Here is a 19,329-nt window from a genome sequence, read left to right on the forward strand (position 1 = left end):
CTCTGCAGAGATCTCTCCCACGTACAGTACAGGCAATAACCTGGATCCTGGAACAACACAGCACATATCCAAAGGCCGCCTCTGCCTAAGCAAGAGGAAGGTCACCCCCAGCCCAAGTAGCATATGAGATGGAAGAGGCCATATGCCCCTGGGTGCTTCTAGAAAAATCTCAGTCTGGGAAGGCCTGGGCCAGAATGCTGAACTCCATCTGGGGAAGAAAGCCAGACACATCACTCTTTTGGACAAGCTTTTTTTTTTTTTTTTTTTTGCATAATTGACGATTCTTGGCGAATCCCTCCTGCTTCTGTCACTCATGTTCCTTCAAGACAGCTCGAGGTGACGTCCCCGAAAAGAGAACGCCAAAAGGACCTCTGCTCCTTACCCTTAAATATTCCACTTGATATAAATCCCCCAAGGACGCCTCTCGGCTCCAGGCATCAGGGGAATAGGAGGGGCGCTCTCTCTGAGCTGCTTCGAGCTCACGCTTCCCAGTTTTGTATTAAAATGTCCCCGGTTCCCCATAATTTATAAACAACCCTGCAACTAACAGGGCTGGCTTTGTCCCTGATGTTCTCAAAGATAGAAATAAAACCACAGCAGTCAGAACGGAAGTGGCTGGGCATGGGAGGAAACTTCCTGATTTGGGGGAGTCTAAAAAGATGAGGCAGACACACTTCTGGTGTGGGTAGCCTGTGTTGGGTTACTCCCACCTACAGATTGCAAATCCCCGCAGACTCCACCCCTTGTCCACTGGGAGAAAATCACATGTGAGAGGTCAAGAGTGCAGAACAGGTAAAATATGGGTCTAGAATTTAAATTCAGCATGATAGAATCCAGCATTCTTATCACCTATACTCACCACGCAGAGGGGGAATGACCTGGGAAGGCTGCCTGGAAGAGGTGGGCTTCACCTGAACTTCAGCCGTCCTTTCTTGGACTCCTCCTCTTCCTCCTCTTCCTCCTTCTCTCTGGAATACTTGGCAAGGGCCTTTGCATACTTTCATATGCATTCATGCAACTCTAACAATAACTAAACAAATAACCCAACTGCAGATAGGAAAGGGCCATAGCAGATGCCTTGTAAATGTGTGTACATGTGTGTTCTCTGCTGCTAGGAATGGGGTGGAAGGAAGGGTGGAGGGCAGGTAGGATGGAAGGTGAAGGTGAACAGGCTGGAAACAACAGAAGAGCTAGGTTCACCTCCAGTACTGTGATACTCTGTATATTGTAGGGTAGTACCTCCCATCCTTGTCCTGTTTTCCTAGTTCCAGAACAGAGATAGCCATGGCTCCCTCCAAGGTTGGAGCAACACAGCTCACAGCCCCAGAGCTCATCAACAGGAGGAGTAAATGTCATTCCATCCTCACAGCGTGGACCATGGCGCAGAGTCACATAGAAGAGGCAAGAAAGATACTCAGGTGAGGGGGGAGAAGGAGGCAGTTACCCCACATTCCACCTCCAGGTGTGTGTTCTCTTTGTAGCTGTGCAGCCAGATGTGGCAGCCAGGGGGCTCAGAGCCCTTGTCCATGGGAAGGGCGTGCACTTGGCTTAAGTGTGTGAAATCAACTCGGAATGGGAACAAAGTTCAAAGGCCAAGCTGTGACATGGCTCAGCAGTAAAGGCAGCAGAGCCTGAGTGGTGGGAGTTCAATGCTTAGGGACCATGTGGAGCAAGAAGAGAACAGGGTTAGGGACCTTGTGATGCAGGAAGCACTGGTCTAGGGACCAGATGGGGCAGGAGAGACTGGCCTAGGGACCATGTGGGGCAGGAAAGAATAAACTGCTCAAGGCTAAAAGCCTGGTGGTCATTTGTCATGGTGGGTCCCTATTAAACTAAACAATCTATGTGCTGATCGAACTAAAAATATATTAAATTAGCTTCCTCTGTTTCTTCCCTAGGAAGTCTGCATCATGTGTGACTTGCACGTGGTTCATATGTGGCTGACACTGATTTGCTAAACTGAACAAAACAGAGAAAGAGAAACACCTCACAACCTGGGGCATGGTTCTGAGCTCCATCCTCACTCCACCCCACCCCCAAGCATGGACCTGGGCCAGCAGGAGGCCTTCTTTTAGCCTCAGTTTCTCTATCTGTGCAATGGGGATCCTTCCCTGAGCATGGCTATATATTTTCAGTGTCTTACTTCCATTGAACGCTTAGCCAAGAACACATCCTCAGGTAGGCACAACTTCAATCTAGTCTGGTAGGATTAAAGATGAAAGCATCCTGTTGGCCAATGATGTGGTGGCATCTTATTTCATTTAGCTTTTGCTACCCTGCCTATGCTCCAGGAATGGGCCATGCTACCAGCTCCCACCCAGTTTCCCTTGAATTCATGGATAAAAGACTCATACACATATAGTTGTTCAATTTGAACTTGCCTTTGGACACAATTACTGGGTGCTACTATCTCCCTCCTGGAAAAGCATGCCCTTATCAATATTTTATCTCTGCACCTTTCCACTTGCCCTAAACTTTAGTGGCTCATATACATCTAGTCCTTGCTAAGCACCCCTGACCACCCACCTATAGGAGCTGCCACAGGCCACCACTCCTCCTGAGACCTCACGTGGCTGCTTGGCTTTTCTCTCTCCAAAGCATGGCAAACTCTCCTCCCTTGTGTCTGTCTCTTTTTCTCCAGGGACCAGGAAGTCCCTCCTATTCCTCCTGCCCAGCAATTGGCCAATGGCTTCTTTACTGACAGATCAAGAGCCAACTGGGCAACAAGACCTTAGTATCAGCACCTCCCCTACAGCATCCCAATGCAACAAGTTCTTTGTCTGTGTGTCAGGGTGCTGTGTGAGAACATGAACCAGCATGGCAAGGTCATGTGATACACACATGGCAAGATCACGTGACATGCATGGAAAGGTCACATGACACACAGAGCGCCAGACATGGATGTCCCTGGCATAAGTGTGGAGTCACTTTTTTACTTTGAAGTGTACTCTTCATACTTATATATTTTTAAAAAAAGTTTACAGTAAAAGGCAAAATTTTGGGCAAACAGCAGTTTCCTACATGTCCTATTAACTGAATCTCTTGATTTCATAGGCGGCTGAGAGGAGAGTCTTTACTCTCTGGGTTCACAGACAGGCTTTATAGGATGTCTCCTCCCTGCACAGGTCTAAGGTCACAACCCCAATGTTGAGTGACCTGTGACATTACAGGAGCTCCTTCTCTCTTGCAAGCTGGACTACATTCACACTGGCAGGAGGTTGAGGGCCTTCCTGGAGTCTGTCTCCACAACCATGGACTCCACAAGCCAGGCTGGCTCAGGGCCCCAGATGGGGCCTGTTGTAAATAGTGGGGCAAACTCCTTTCTCTTCCCCTGTGCAGCTCTGACTTGGACCCTTGAGACCTGTATGCCAGCTTCTTCTGTCTTCGTCACTTTTTGATTGCTATAAAGAGACGCCAAGAGCAACACATTAGATAGAAGCAAACATTTGTGGGGCCTCACAGTTGTAGACAGGAGAGTCCATGGCCATCATGACAGGCAGCAGGCAGGCATGGTGGTGGAGATCTCACATCCTGGACTGCAAGTTGGAGGCAGAAAGGCCGCAAACTGACCTCACGTGGAAATGTTTTTGGTACGGATTTGCTTTACTTTATGCGTTGGAATGTTTTGCCTCTATGCATGTATGTGCACCATCATGTGCGTGCCTGTTGAAATCCCCTGGAACTGGCACCATAGATGGTTTTAAGTGGGTGACAGGAATCAAACCCAAGTCCTCTGAAAGAGCAATCAACTGCTGACCCATCTCTCTAGCATCCCTGAAGTTGGCTTTTGAAACCTCGAAGGCCACCCCAGGTGACACACCTCCTCCAGTAAGGACCCACATTTCCAACTGGTGACCACATGTTCAAATAGATATGCCTATGAGGGCCATTCTCAACTATCCTAGGTCACTCACCCAACCACCCTGCTCACTGGGTCATGGGACAAGCCAGAACGGGGGAGAGGGATGGACCACAAGGTTCAACCAATATCCCCAACCCACCCCATTCCTCTTCATGCTTTTCTTCATCTTGCAGAACTGCACAGGCACATCCTGATGGGGCCTCACCTGGCTGGCCTGACTCCGGGAGCTGCAGATGGCCTCTGCAGCCATCAGGACAGCAAGCTGCAAATCTAATGGCCTTCATCATGCTTTCCTGAGAGCTGAAGATACCTGCCCCCCCACATCCTGATACAGAGGCAAGACCACTGGACATTCCCAGGGGAGGTAAGGTCTACTGATGTTCCTGCACCCAGGAGTGGTGACATCCCAAGGTCAGGCCTTCCAGAGAGTAGAGAACTTACAGAAGAGCCCAATGGCTCTGAGCCAAGATTTCCCACCTGCTGTGACCAAAACCCACCACACTGCAGAAGGGAGAGCACACCGCGGCCTAGCCCTTTCCCACCACTGTGTTGTTCACTATGTGATCCTGAGAACAACTTTCCCCTTCTCAGATTCCCTGTCTTTTCAGTACATCCCAGGGCAAGGCGAGCATCCACATGAGCTAGAGACGAGGTTCTCAACCCGTGGTTCATGATCCCTCTGGAGATCGAAGGACCTTTTCAAAGGGGTCACTTATCAGATATCCTCCATATCGGATATGTGCCATTCATAATGTTAGCACAATTACATTTATGAAGTTTTTTATGGTTGGGGGTCACCACAATATGAGGAACTGTATTAAAGGGTCACAGTGTTAGGAAGGTTGAGAACTACTGAGGGAAGCTCTACAAAGATGCCTGTCATAGCTCTGCAGGCTCCAGTGTCCCCATCTAAGACCAGGGCAGTAGTCACATCTTGTGTACACCAGAGTTTAAACTTCAATGGCATGTTTATAATGAACTTTGACATTCTAATGATGGTCTCCACCCAGCAGCAGGACCAGCCCATGTAGGCTCATACTACATGCCAGTCTCTCAGACAAGACATGGTTTCATGTCAGGGTTTAACTAGTTTATCAAACATCCCTGTGCACAGCTAGTGAGCCCACCTCTGAGGGCCAACTACTGTTCTGTGCATTCATTTTGCTATCCAACCAAGCATCTGTGTATTGTCTGCATGTGTGTGTGTACACACATATTTATATGTGTGGTATGTATGCATGTGTTCTTGTTGTTGTTGTTGCCAATGTCTTTCCTAGAACAAGTCCACATCAGACCGCAGTTCCTATCTTAGCTTATTTTCTTTCCAGTGCTTGGAAAAGAAATAATATGCACATACATATATACACGCGTGTATATATGTGTAGTCATATAAGCATATACATATATGTACATGTTTGGAAAAGACATAACAAATATGTACATACATGTATGTACACACATGTACACGCTTGGAAAAGAAATAACAAATATACACATACATGTATGTATACATGTACTCATATAAGCATATACATACATGTACATGTACATGTACACACTTGGAAAAGAAATAACAATACACATACATGTATACACACATTTGTATATGCATGTACTCATATAAGCATATACATACATGTGCATGTACATGTACACACTTGGAAAAGAAATAACAATACACATACATGTATACACACATTTGTATATGCATGTACTCATATAAGCATATACATACATGTGCATGTACATGTACACACTTGGAAAAGAAATAACAAATACACACATGCATGTGTATGCACACACATGTGCACATACATGGGCTCATACAAGCATTTACATACATGTACACATACATACACACGTGACCAGGAAAAGTACCCTCCAACCCTCAGCAGCATCTGGAAGTCCTGTTCTCAAGGATTCCCTCTCAGAGAACATCCTGCAGACTCTTACAAAGCACTAAGCTTGCCATTTTTCTAAGTGGCCCTGGGCTGAGCAACTAAGCAATGTATGTAGGTAAGTGGACAAAAGAAAGGGGTGATGCCTCTCCCCTGCAGGTCCTTGCTGTGTGGCCTCAGACAAGACATCAACCTCTCTGAGCACTGATTTCATCTTCCATCTCTCAGGTCTCTGATCAAGGCCAATGGGAAAATGCATACAAAACCCCAACCACCCACAAATGCTCACGGAACAGCAGTTATGTGCAGGGCAATCTCAGCCACACAACCCCCAGACCCAGGCCTATGGGACAACTGTGCATGTTGCACCACTGAACTGGTCCTGGCTGGGAGTCTCCCCATGACTTCCCCACACCTCCTCCTCCTCCTCCTCAAGCCCACCCCATTGTTCCAAGACTAATTTATTTATTTTCTTCTGACTCCTCAAAGTCCATCACGCTGTGGAGTGGTCGGATGGATTTTTTAATTAATTGAAGCAAAATCAATGAAAAAGTGATTGTTCTGGGCCAGGCAGGCAGAAGGAAATTAATGGATGTCCTGTGGGGGAGGGGCGGCCGCATTGAGCTGCGGCTGGGCTGTGGGTACCTGGAGGCCAGTAACTGTCACTGGAAGGGGTGGGGGATGGAGGATGTGAGCAAGGTGACCACATTCCCCACTCTGACACCAGCAGATCTGTCTGAGTTCAGACTTTGGGGCCTCCGCTCGTCCACTGTGCCCCCACAAACCAACCCCAGTGTTGGCTGTAAGGGTTAAGCTCTCACACTGGCCCCCAGTGGCCCTTGAGGACTTGGTATAGAGGGAAATAAACCAGATGTAAAAGCACAAATATTCAGCGTCTCTGCCTACCCGGAGTACACAGACTCCAGAGTCAACGCCGCACAGCAAAGAAGACACCAGAAGCCACACACACTCTAGCAGAGGGTAAGACTTTCTACTCAGGGCAATGGAAGGCTCTGGAAATAGGTAACAATTTTCATGACCTTGGCTGTGAGCATCCAAAAGTGAGTGAAATGTTTTCTGTCACTCACCCTTGACCAAATAAATAAATAATGAATGAATGAATGAATGAATGAAAGATAGATAGATAGATAGATAGATAGATAGATAGATAGATAGATATGAGTTACCTGGTATTCTGTTGTCTACACTACCTCTGCCACTAAAATCATCTTTCTCAATGAAGTCTCTTTCCAAATCATCTGGGAGAAGCAGTCACAGGTGTTCTGACTGACAACTAGGACCCAGGCCCCTCCCATGAACCCAGGCCCCTCCCACGGACCAGGCCCCTCCCACCCCAGGTGTGTGCTTAGGGAGACACCTGTCACTGCACTATGACTCTCTATCTAGGATCGGCTCCTAGCCTAAGACCGGTTATCAACTCACAGACACACAAAAATTCCTTTTGCTATAGAAAGGAACGTGTGCACAAAGTACTCAGGTATGAGGCATGGTCACCTCTGGGGAAGGTGGAGGTGACATTATCTAGGCCACAGCACCCACTCAGACTTGAGCAGCTGAGGCAGGAACAGCAGCTGGAGCCACACTGTGCCCTGGAACCCACCCCTGACTGGATGGCTTCCATGGCCAATAATACCGATGCTAGCCAGCCTGCCATGTGACAGGGACGTCATCACTCCTGTGTCCCAGCCAACAGTCTGATGACCTCAAATATCAAGCCTTCCCGATTGCCCGTTCCTGAGGGCAGGAGAACCCAACCCATCTGCGTCTTGATGAAGGAGTCATTGGGGTTCATAGGGTTCATAGCAATCCAAAAGCTTAACTGAGTCCCCAGACAACCACCAGGATGGTGACAGAAGAATCGTTCACTACACACATCTCACAAGACATCACTGAAACCTCAAAAAGCTCACACCAGTCGATATTCATTGCACCCAAACTACAGATGAGGAAACCGAGACTCGGTGAGTAGACATCACTGGCAGATTCTGATATCCACGCCAAGTCTCTGACACCAAAGGCTCTCCATCTCCCCAGCCCATCCTCAATTGGTCTACTCTGCTTTCCCTTCTGAGTTCCTACCACACATCCACGCCCACCTGCCACCCAGCCACCTGGCCATCACTGGTAGAGCCAGGATGGGCTGCTGAGTCAGGCTCTGCCTCTGTGTGTGACCTTAGGCAAGTCCATTCACCTCTCTGATTCTTCCTCAGTAGATAGGGAGTGTGAGCAGATCTGCTGAACACAGCTGGGAAGAGCAGGGAATCCTGGGATACCAGATGTTAGCATTTCTTCTAGGCTCCACCCCACAGTTACCTGGCAACAGCCAGGTGTGCTGGCCTCAGTATAAAAGGGGCTGCCTGCCCCCTCCTCAGCCTCTTACTCCCTTACTCCCATTCCCCTCCCCTCCCTTCTCTCTCCATGTTCACGGCCAGCCTCTACTACTCTCCCTCTCCCCCTTCCCTGACCCTTTCTCTCTACCTTTCTCTGTCTCTACTACCCCCTCAACTTCCCTCTCTGTGCCCTAAACTCTAATTCTATACTATGGTACCTCAGGGGAGAGGTGCACACCCACAGAGGCACCCACTTCCCCTGCACCATACCATGCCTCTACCAAACGTATCCCTGGGTTGCCTTTCTTTTTTATAAAACCCAACACCAGAGTCCCCAGGTCTACCCTGGGCCACTCTATGACCCCTCAAGTCTCCTGTCTGCAGCCCTCACTCTTCTGCCTCCCAGCTGATGAATCCAGAACCAGGTCTCATCTATCTGCAGTCCAGTTGTGTTAGGACTAATCTCGCCCCTTGTGGCGAACGGGGCCTCGCCCCAGGCATCACAGCAAACACATCCAGTGCCAGGAGGGTTTGATCATGGGAGAATGATGTCATTTGTCAGCGATGTCCGTCCGTGGTCCACGGCCCGATGCATTTGCATTCGGAGCTGGAAGCAGAAAGACCGGGTAAGATGCAGAGGAGGAAAGGGGGTCTGCCTCTGAGTGACTGGCATGAATTATTTCGACCTAACTTACTAATTAAGACCCTCATTAGCAGCCCAAATTTGTGATAGATAGGCAGAGGACCTGGCACAATGGTTTAATTTAATGATTCCTTGCATTTACTTTGTTAATCATCTTTAGTCTGATTTAATTTATGCCGATGTGACTGTCCTCATTTCTAATTAAGGCACTGATGGTGGGGACACCCGCCATCGCAGAAGAATTTCAATCAAGTCGCGCACAAAAGCAGATACCAGTGCTTACGACCTCCGAGATGGCAATTTGCAAAACCGGCTGCTTGTTGTTTTATTTCTGCCTGAAAGGTTGGGGAGGGTCTGGTCTTTGCCTGGGGCAGATGGTTCTCGCTAACCACAAACCTTTATAACCATCGATTTTTTTTTAAGGCTCTGAAGAAGAAAACAAACAAACAAACAAACAAACAAAACCTTAGCACTTAAGTAAACCTTTCCAGGATTTACACACAAGGGAGCAGGGTCCAGAGAGGTTGAGGGGCTGGCCCAAGGTCACACAGTAAGTTAGCAAGCTTGGGAGGAGATCGTTTTAGAAACACTCTCACATCACCCTCCAAACCCCATGACCACCCACTTGGCAGACACAGCCTGATGCCCACCCAACAAACACACACACACACACACACACACACACACACACACACACACATACCTGACAGCTGCTAAGAGCCTATGGCCTGCCTGGTACTGACTTTCAACTCCCTGTGAATTCTAAGCAGTCCATGGTCTGAGTGTACACCTGATGCATGGGGCTTTCTCATATCCATAAACCATCCACACAGGGCAGTGAAGGACCAGACCCCACCCTGCCAGTCAGGGACATGGGCTCCAGCAGCAGAAGGCTGCCTAAATTCTCACAGCCAAGAAGCGAAGTTTGAACCCAGTCCACATGACTCCAGAGCCCACCCTCACGGGTCACCACTGCATGTCGGCAGCGTTGACATACCTGCTATGGCCAGTGGGTACCAGACTCAGTGAGGTACCTCACCTGATAACCACACTTCCATCCCATCCTGTGCTGAAGGCTCCCAGTCCCAGCCCTGGAAGGCAAGGATCAGAGAAATCATGTGATGTGCCCAAAATTGCACAGCAGGATACCAGTGGCCAAGCTTGGGGCCTTCCCTGACTTCCACTTTCTGACTCTGCCCCTCCCCCACCCCACCATTCCTGCATGCTGCAGTGTCTACCCACCTTCCCACCCACCCCACACCCACCCCATTCTAGTTCCTAGAACTCACCTGTGGGCTCCACTGATGGCCAAGGGTTCCCTTTATGCGTTTCCTTTTTCTAACGCCTTGCTCCACCCTTATCCCTTCCAATCCCCCAACACTAGGTAAGAGAGGAAGAAGGTTGGAGGAGAAAGGAGGTGTCCATATCAAGTTAAGCTGCTTCCTGCTGATTAGGGGCATCCTTGGGGCAAGTTTGATCTTCATCTTCAGGATACCAGCAACCAGCAGGAGGAGAAGGAGCAGGGGGAGCAGCAAGAAGAGGAGCAGGAGGAGCAGAAGGAGCAAGAGGGGGAGCAGGGAGAGCAAGAGGAGAAGCAGGAGGAGGAGCAGAAGGAGCAAGGGGAGCGGAAGGAGCAAGAATGGGGGAGGAGCAGAAGGAGGAGGAAGAGGAGGAGTGGCAGCAACATCCCCCATCACAGCCCCTCTCAGGGCTCTAGCATTTTTGCACCCACTCAAGAGTCCCCAGAATTCCAAATGTCATACATTTGCAAAAGAATCTGTAGCTAGCAAAATCATGCCGCTGCCAGAGCACGAGGCAAATCACAGTCAGCTGCTGCAGACAGCCCAAAGCCACCCCATGTCCTACACCTGGGATTATAACAAAAACACATTCCCATAACATTTCTGTGTTCGTTAAGAAACCAAGAATCTCACTGCAGGCAACCTGTGATAACCAGCTAGAATCCAGGGTTCCAGTTTCCCATCAATTGGTCGCACGTCCATCTGCAAGTCTCATCTCTTCCCTGGGCCTCAGTTTACCCAGCTACAAAGCATAGAGACTGGAAAAGAGGCCTAACTCGGCTGCCCATTGGCATGGCCAAGAGTTAAAGATAACTAAATAATTAAATTCTTGATTTTATTGTCCAAACACGTCTAACGCTATTCCATCCACCAGAAGATGAAGAAGCGGAGGATCAGAGGTTGTACAAGCTGCCTAAGGTCACACAGCAACATGAACATTCACCACTGTCCTTGGCTCCTATCTCCTGTCTCTCAGCATCCACTCCACCAGTCAACTTGACCTCCATGAAGTCCTGAGCATACCCAATTCTACTCCTTGCTCTCACACCCTTAATGACAACAGCTGTGTTCTTCCTGATTCCCAGCAATAGCCAGGTCTAAAATCCAGACTCAGGCGAGCACCATATTGCACTTGTAAGTGGGGGAACGGACCTAGTGGCCGCTCCTTAGGTCAAGCCTACAGAGTAAGCAAGAATACCCTGACTGAAGCCTGGTGGCCACTGCCTCTCCCTCGGAAGTGATGCCCAGGCCCATTCTCTAGCTCGGGTCTTCGAACTTCCTCCCTGCCCCTCCATCCTCAACAGCGATCCGTTCCCCTTCTAACCTCCTCCTCCCTGCCCACTCTCAGTCTAACCTTCTCCTCCCTGCCCATGCATCCCCCCCAACAAGCAGCCCACTCTCAATCTAACCTCCTCCTCCCTACCCACGCAGTACCCCCACAGCAGCCCACTCTCAGTCTAACCTCTTCTCTGCCCACGCATCCCCCCCACAGCAGCCCACTCTCGGTCTAACCTTCTCCCTGCCCATGCCTCTCTCCACAGCAGCCTGCTCTCAATCTAACTTTCCCCTCCCTGCCCACCCAGTACCTCACAGTTGGCCCACTCTGAGATCTTTGGTCCATTATCATCTACTAGGATGTCAGCTGTACCGCAGCCTCACGTGCCTCATCACCACAGCATTCCCAGCATGCATCACTGGTGCTTGTGAGAGACTAGGAAGTGGCCCCGGAAGAGCCCTGACTGGAATTCCAGCCTCGGCAGTACCTCAGAGGGAAGCCATAGCTTGGAGACCTTGAGTACACAGATGGCCCTGGCCCTGTTGTAAGGGAATCGAGCCCCGGCTTCCTGGTGGTTCTCACCCTGAAGGTCACATGAGTAACCCAAGCTCCCCTTCCCTACTGCACCCCAGAAATCAATCCCAGAGAATTAAAAGGTCTCAAGAAAGCACGTCCGCTAACCTAACATTTATGTTAGTCAATATAGATTTATTTAATGCAATAAATGACATAATTGGACTTTTATCTCCAGAATATATTTTCCAGGAGAACTAATATTTGAGAGTCCGTGGTCTGCCGAAGGATTCTTAGGTCCATGTTTCCCATGTTATTACTCTTGTGTGAGACTGACATTTAAACAGCTTAATAAATGAGCAGTTGTTTGACTTGTATCAGTTTCAATACATTGCAGGATATTAATAAAATGTATTTCATAAGCCAGCTCAATAGACCATGCCATAAAAAGCCAATGATTTATGGCCGATACAGTCGCTATTAGTTGGGACAGATACTCAAAATGCCATTAGGGTTAAAATAGTAATCAATCAAACTAATTAGAGCCTATTTTTCATATGCAAATATAATTAAGCATACATTTCTCCGGTAACTTTAAAGAGAATTATTGAACCTCAGCCCGTGCGAAGAGCTCTCCTCGAGTTAACGAAGAGAAGGCACACAAGGTACATAAGTAACATCCCGGAGGATAGTTCTACACTTTGAGATCAGGGGTAAATGGAAGAGAAGAGATAGGACAAAGCAAAGAGCACCCAGATACCAGCTCCGTTCATCAGAGCTGACAGAGGCACGCAAGGCTCAGAGGGAGGATGCTAAACCAGACCTGGTGTCACAGGTGAAAGGACACACACAATGTCCACCCGGGGAAACCAACAGGCAGCGACACATGTGAAACACAGTGTGTGCAGATGGGAGTCACACAGCCACGAGAAAGAATGAAGTCACACCATTTGCAGGAAGATAGGTAGGAGGAGGGAGGGGTGTTGGGGAGGGTTTATAATGTTAAGCAAACTAAGTCAGACCCAGAGGACAGTGTGGAGGACTCAGGACCAAAGGGTAAGGGAAATTTTTCTATACTAACTAAAAAAATTTAAATAGTATTGATTGATGTTTTCAGTTAATAAGTAAGCTCAGCTCTCACTTAATAGAACAAGGCAGGCAAGATGACTGCCTCTATGAGTCAGGACCAGACATGGAATGGGGTTGCTGATGGCACCCCACAGAGGGTCCTCCGAAGATACAAAGGGCAGCTGCTCTGTGAACGGCACTCAACATTAGCAGGTTGGTTTGTCCACCTTCCTTTGTCCACAGCCACTTCCTGAGTGGGAAGTTGTGGGATGCCCTGCTCCTGTTTCTGGTGTCATGACTGGTGTCTGACCCAGGTCATCACCACCGCACAGAGCTCAACACCCATGGGTGAGTCTAGGTGTCTATTCACAAATGCTCTGCCTGTCCCAAGATCAGAGGCTGACTGGCCCATGGAGACCAGTGTGGGCATAAGGAGACAGCTCTCCCAGCATTGTCGGTTGCTTCTGGTGAGGGTGGACATGGAAAGAAGGAAATAATAAACATTTCAAGCCCCTAAGTCAGAGTGTGTCCATCACAACTACTGTATTTGCTACATGAAAGTAGCCACTGGGTACCCTGACCCAGGAAGATGACATCAGCTGGCACATCACACCAGGCCCCAGAGAGGCATACAGTACCTCCTGGGGATGAATCGTCACTATTCCGGGGCAGTACAGACCTTCTTGGTCAGACAAGTCTCTAGGGCAGCTTTCCTGCAAGAGCTACCAGGGACTCGGTGCCCCTCCATATTGTGGCTCTTCCATTCTCTACATGGAATCCACAGGGCTAGTCTGAACTAAATCTGTGGAAGAAGGCAAAGGGTGGGGAGACTCACACTTGGGAGGCAGATGGAACAGAGCAAACATCCATCACCAACTAGAACTTGTTCACACCTGCGCACAGGAGTTCTAGGACAGGGATCTTCTCTGTGTAGTCTGGAGAAGAACCATTAGGTTTTCAGAGTTGCTGTGAGGCTGTGCCACAGGAACACAGGCAGGTCTGCAGGGCTGAGCTGCCTCTGAGAATCCATTCTGACTTTAGGCTTAATGTCAGCAACCTCACATTTGCTCCTGGGTGTGCCTGGCACCCCTACTGACATTCTCTATCCTACTAAAGTCTCCCCTCCTGACTGTCTCTCCTCCTGGTAGCATCTCTGCTTCCTAAAGACAGTCAGGTATGTGTGACTCACTACCATGTGTCTGTCCTCATGGGGGCCATGTATTAAATACGGGGAAAAGTGCAATTAATTAATTGATTGAAACATGAATAGCAACAAAGACTTGTGAACTGGAGCTTAAATCGGCAACACAGGAAAAAAGGAGAGAGAGAGACAAATTGATGTAGCAAGGCTCTGGTTCCATCATCCAGACAAAGTGAGCTCCTGGATATACCACATGACTAGAAAGAGTGAGAAAGAAGGTGTGTGTGTGTGTGTGTGTGTGTGTGTGTGTGTGTGTGTGTGTGTTTTCAGTCATACATTGCACATATGTGTACACATGTATGTGTTGTGTGTGTGAACTTTTCATTGTGTGGATACAGATTATGCACACTCACACATGTGTGTGTACATTTTTAAGTTGTGTCATGCATGCAGGCCTGTGCACATGTGTGTGCTGTGTGCACACACACACATTTGTGCTGGTGTGAACTAGTGAGTTGCATGTGCATGCCATGCTTGCTCGAGCACTTCTGTGCATGCTCTGTTTGTCCATGAGTGTCTGCACACCTGTGCTGGCTTCTGCAGTCTTTGTCTCCAGCTCAGCTACAGCTCAGTGTCTAGCCTGCTCTGCACTTCCATTGCTGGGCTGGGCCAAGGGGGGCTCTGGAAAAGAGAAGGGTAATTATGCCCAGTGGGCAGACAGCAAACTCAACATTTTCATGAAAGGCCAAGGGGCCTACAAGGGGCCTGTGTCGCCAGGAGCCAGGTTTGAGCCATGAAAGAGATCTCCAGCCACAGAGAGCAGGAAGATGGGAACACCCAGGACCTCTGTGGCCACAGGCCCTTCTGAATAAAAAAAAAATCATTTTAAAACTAAATTAAATGCTATTAAATTAGCCATATGCCAGGGGAACCGAGGAATAGAGCCACTCCGACAAATTGCCTAAGCTAGATCTCCTAAAACTACAGCAAAACTCAGATGCCAACGCTGTGTGGCTGAGTGCCTAGCCTCGCTGTGAACCTTGCATCCAGGGGGCTCCTGTGACCGTGTAACTCCACAGCACAGGCTGGGGAACAGAGCGCTGATGGCTCCACTCTGCAGGTGGACACTGGAGGATCCTGTCTCACCGAAGCCCCCAAATGTAACTGCGGCAGATGCTGTGAGCAGCTTCCTTCTACCCTTGACTCTACAAGGCTGCCAGTGTCCCATGGGAGGAGTCATCATCTCTTGTGCTCCAAGCAAGGGGACTCCTGAATCCCAGGCATAGAGCAAGGCATACTAAGCAAAGACACTATGTGTGTGCCCTGGACCCTGACGCTCTCCTGTGCTCTGCAGGACCCCACGATGATGGAGTTCCAGCCCATTAGAGGGATGGACACATATAAGAGGTGGACAGGGGGATGGGAAAGCAGACCAGGGAGATGTAACTGAAGCAGCACAGCCACTTTTGACCCAGCACATGAGCAGTGAAGTTTCCTTGGTCCCAGGATAAGGAACAAGGAGGATTCTGGGAATGTCCACCCAGGGATCAAGTTATGACTGAAGCCAGGGCACAGGCAGACTGCTGGAGAAAGCCAGCATCAAACAAAGAGAGAGGAAGCAGTAGCAGGGGACACAGGAACAAGGAAAGGCCCCAACTTCATCAAGACTCACAAGAGTGTCTATTGAAGACCTCTGTGCCCCAACGACCACGCTGAAGACACAGAGAGTCTAAGCCGTGGCAGGCACCATGCAGGATAGAGGGTGTAGGGTCAGTCACTGTGGGCATCTGAAGCCACCTCAGACTCAGTGGAGGCGATTGCCCTGTGAATTGCAGGATGCAGGGCAGAGTCCTGACCTCTACCTAGTAGAATGACCTCCTGCCAAGAAAATCTCAGAGGAGACAAAATTGCCCCACTGGAGACACACAAGGAGGAGTGGTACTTTGTGTACCATCGTATAGAGCCTAGACTGTGCACTGGAGTTGGGGAATATTCATGTGTAATGCCATAGTAACAGGAGGTGGGACATGCCTGGAGCAAGAGACCTGGTACATCCTCCTCCCCCCACCACACTCCCCCGCCAGAGGCAGGCACCCCAATTTCTGCTAACTCCACAGATAATCATACCCCTCATTCTAGCAGAGAATATTCTCATTATTGACACCTGAGCAGAAAGGTTGGGAACAGCCCGAGGGACACCTGGAAGGAGATTCCTGCCCCGTTGCAGCTGCGCCCCAGCCACTCGCCCATGGGGCACAGTAAAGGGTTAATGGGCAATGTTTATTTATGAACTTGGCATATTACTGTAGCGTAATTTGAATACAGTGCCTATGAGGTTTATATTACCAGCTATAATTTCATTTTTAAAGCTTCCCTATGTCATCCTTTAAAAATGGTATCTCTAACAAGAAATAAATTTTGTTTGGAGCTGTGTTGGCTGTATCCGCCCATGGGACACACTATTTTGTCCTTGACACAAACCCCTAGGGATGTTGCTGATAACTGGCAGCCGGCTCTCATGGGGAGAGAGGCCCTTCCCTGGAACACCCCACAGCTTCCCATACAAGCCAGAGGGGACTGAGGAGGGCTGACACCACCCAGTCTGAGGGTGTTACAGTCCCCACCAGCAGCTGGCTTGATGACCTTAGAGGCACCCAGGGCCACCCTGATTCTCAGTCTAAAAACCAAAAAACAAGCACAGTGGGGAAGAAGGGGACTATCTTAGGTAGAATATCATTGCCACCCCCACAAGAGTCCCTCCTGCCTGTCTGCACACCCGAGCCCAGAATGGAATTTAGATAATTTCCCAGGCTGTGGAATGATGAAGCCATTGGTGTTTATCATTTTTAGCTTTTGTCCCCCTCTGAGTGAAAAGAAAATATTGCAGGGCTCATTGACTGCAGCAATAGCTTACATGTGCCTGGCGCAGCCGCCGAACACACTAAGTAAAGACACAGCATGATTGAGGTCCTCCCAAGTATATCCAACCCCTGCCGCCATTCTGCATGAGAGAAAACTGAGTCCCAGGAAACCGTGGGGGTCGGCAATTGCATCAGGGATGATATTCTGGGTCCTGTATCCCCAAGGTGCCCCATGAGTGCCTGTGAGGTGGTCCTATTGCCACAACCTGGACATTTAGGGAGTGACCTGTTTGGAGTAACAAGAAATGAGATGGATGGCAGACATACAGAACAGCTGGGGCTGGTGGGCCTGCGCTCTGACAGAAAGGGGCTGGCTGCAGAGAGAAACTCTGTGTTCCTACTCAGATGGGGAAGGCCTTGCAGTTCATCTACTCCTGGTCTGGGGAAAACCTTGCCGACCCCATGGGTTTGAGGCACCAGGGTCCTTCCCATGGGCATGGCTCACGTCAATAATACACATTCACAAAGGACTTCATCCTGTCACCTCACCCTGACAACGGAACTACACAAGCTCTTGTGGCAGAAGTGGAAAATGTGGGACAGGGCAGTTCCGATAGCCAGCGCCCCAAAGTGGGCAGATAGCCAGGTTAGGTATAGAGGAGGAGTGGCCATGTTCTCCCCAAGCCTATAGCAGCTGCATCCAGTAAAGGTAAAAACACTGGTCACCATAGCAACCAGCCCCCAGCGTGAGGACTGGGTCCACATCGGAATCTGGCTCTAACCTAGCTGGGGAGCTGGTTGCTCTAGAGCTATTTCCTCATCCTTAAAATGGGCACAGAGCCCCTCTGTTTCACAATGACTGCCAACTGCTATAACTGGGCACCTACAACTTTCCTAAGTGTCTACTTTGGTTCCATAATCTCACACATGCACACAAACACACACATACATACATACATACACACACACACACTTTCTCACACACATATACCTTCACACTCACACAGAGACAGAAATATACACTGGCACGCTCATACACACACTCACACTAATACACTCACATACACTCACAGACAGAAACACACTCACATGCACTCACACACATTCACATACACATTCACACACTCACACTCACTCACACACATACACAGAAACACACACACTAATATACTCACAGACAGAAACACACTCTCACACACTCACACATACTCACACACAGACAGAAACACACTCACAGGCATTCACATACACATTCACACACTCACACTCACACGCATACACAGAAACACACACAACTCACACACACTAACACACTCATACACTCACACACAGACAGAAACACACAGACACAAATGCTAAAATCAAAGAAAGAGACTGCACGGCACAGACTTGGAGAGCCCATGGCATCTGCAGTCCTGTGGATTCTCAGCCAAGCTCCTTACTTACCCTCTGCCTTGGTTTCTCCACCCAAGGAGCACAGTGTCCACATCCAATAGTCACTTTTAAATTAGAGATAGTCTGCACAATGCCCTTGGGGTACAGTGAGCGTGTGATAAAATGGCTCTCCTGTCATCACTGGGGACACAAGGATGCATACGTGTTGACAGGAAAGAACACTTCCTACCTCTGGTCCTCCTCAGCAACATGAACCCTGTGCCATCTCCTATAGGAAAATTAAAAGGAAGCGTGAATTCCATAACTGTCCAGTTTCCTCTCACAGCCCAGTCATTATCTGGACCAACCAAGAACATCCCAAACAAGTGCTGGTCCCAGGAGGAGAGCCCCCAAGATGGACAGAGACACCCAGATGGGCCAACCTACACAAACCAGCCTCATGGGATCCTGTGAGAACCAATACAGCCTCATTTAAACAACCAACTTAGGAGCTCATTTGTTACACAGCTAAGGGTAGCTAACTGATCCCAGTCCAAGCTCACTAAGTATACATCCTCCCATTCGTAGGTATGGCATCTTTGTCCATTTTTATTGCTATAGCAGAATGCTACAGACTGAATATAAAGAAAAAATATTTCTCACAGTTCTAGAAGCCGAAAAAGCCAAGATGGAAGCGCTGGTGTTGGGTGAGAGCCCTCACCCTGTGACAGATGAGAGTAAGAGGGAGGGCAAGAGGGGACAGAACTTACAGTTCTGCGATAACAACATGGTCCCTTGTTGGCAGCATCAACCTAGGAGAAACCCCAAAGCCCCACCTCCCTTGAGAAGCTCCACCCCTATCACAAAGCCCCACCTCCTGAGTGAAGCCCCGCCTCCATTGTGAAGCCCCACCTCCCTCAAGAAGCCCAGCTTCTCAAAACTGAACTCACAGTCTGCAGAGCTCAACACTGCACTCTGGGCTGAGCGTCTCTGAGATTAAATGCCTGACAGAAACTATTGAAGGAAAGGTGGGCGTCTTGC

At 49.1% G+C, this 19,329-nt stretch overlaps 1 long non-coding RNA gene across 2 annotated transcripts; it reads right to left on the minus strand.

The window, feature by feature from the left end:
* Nucleotides 1-3,053: 3,053 nt before the first annotated feature.
* Nucleotides 3,054-19,122, minus strand: Gm30032. Of its 2 annotated transcripts, none has more exons than XR_880589.2 (4): nucleotides 19,059-19,122; nucleotides 18,539-18,577; nucleotides 9,752-9,845; nucleotides 3,054-3,401 (listed from the first exon to the last, which is right to left on the minus strand). It is a non-coding gene; the product is annotated as a predicted gene, 30032 (long non-coding RNA). The 2 variants fall into 2 exon arrangements; XR_389546.2 differs by lacking the exon at nucleotides 3,054-3,401 and adding an exon at nucleotides 8,631-8,718.
* Nucleotides 19,123-19,329: the final 207 nt, after the last annotated feature.

Source organism: Mus musculus, chromosome 5 (assembly GCF_000001635.26).
Source record: "Mus musculus strain C57BL/6J chromosome 5, GRCm38.p6 C57BL/6J".
Classification (NCBI taxonomy): domain Eukaryota; kingdom Metazoa; phylum Chordata; class Mammalia; order Rodentia; family Muridae; genus Mus; species Mus musculus.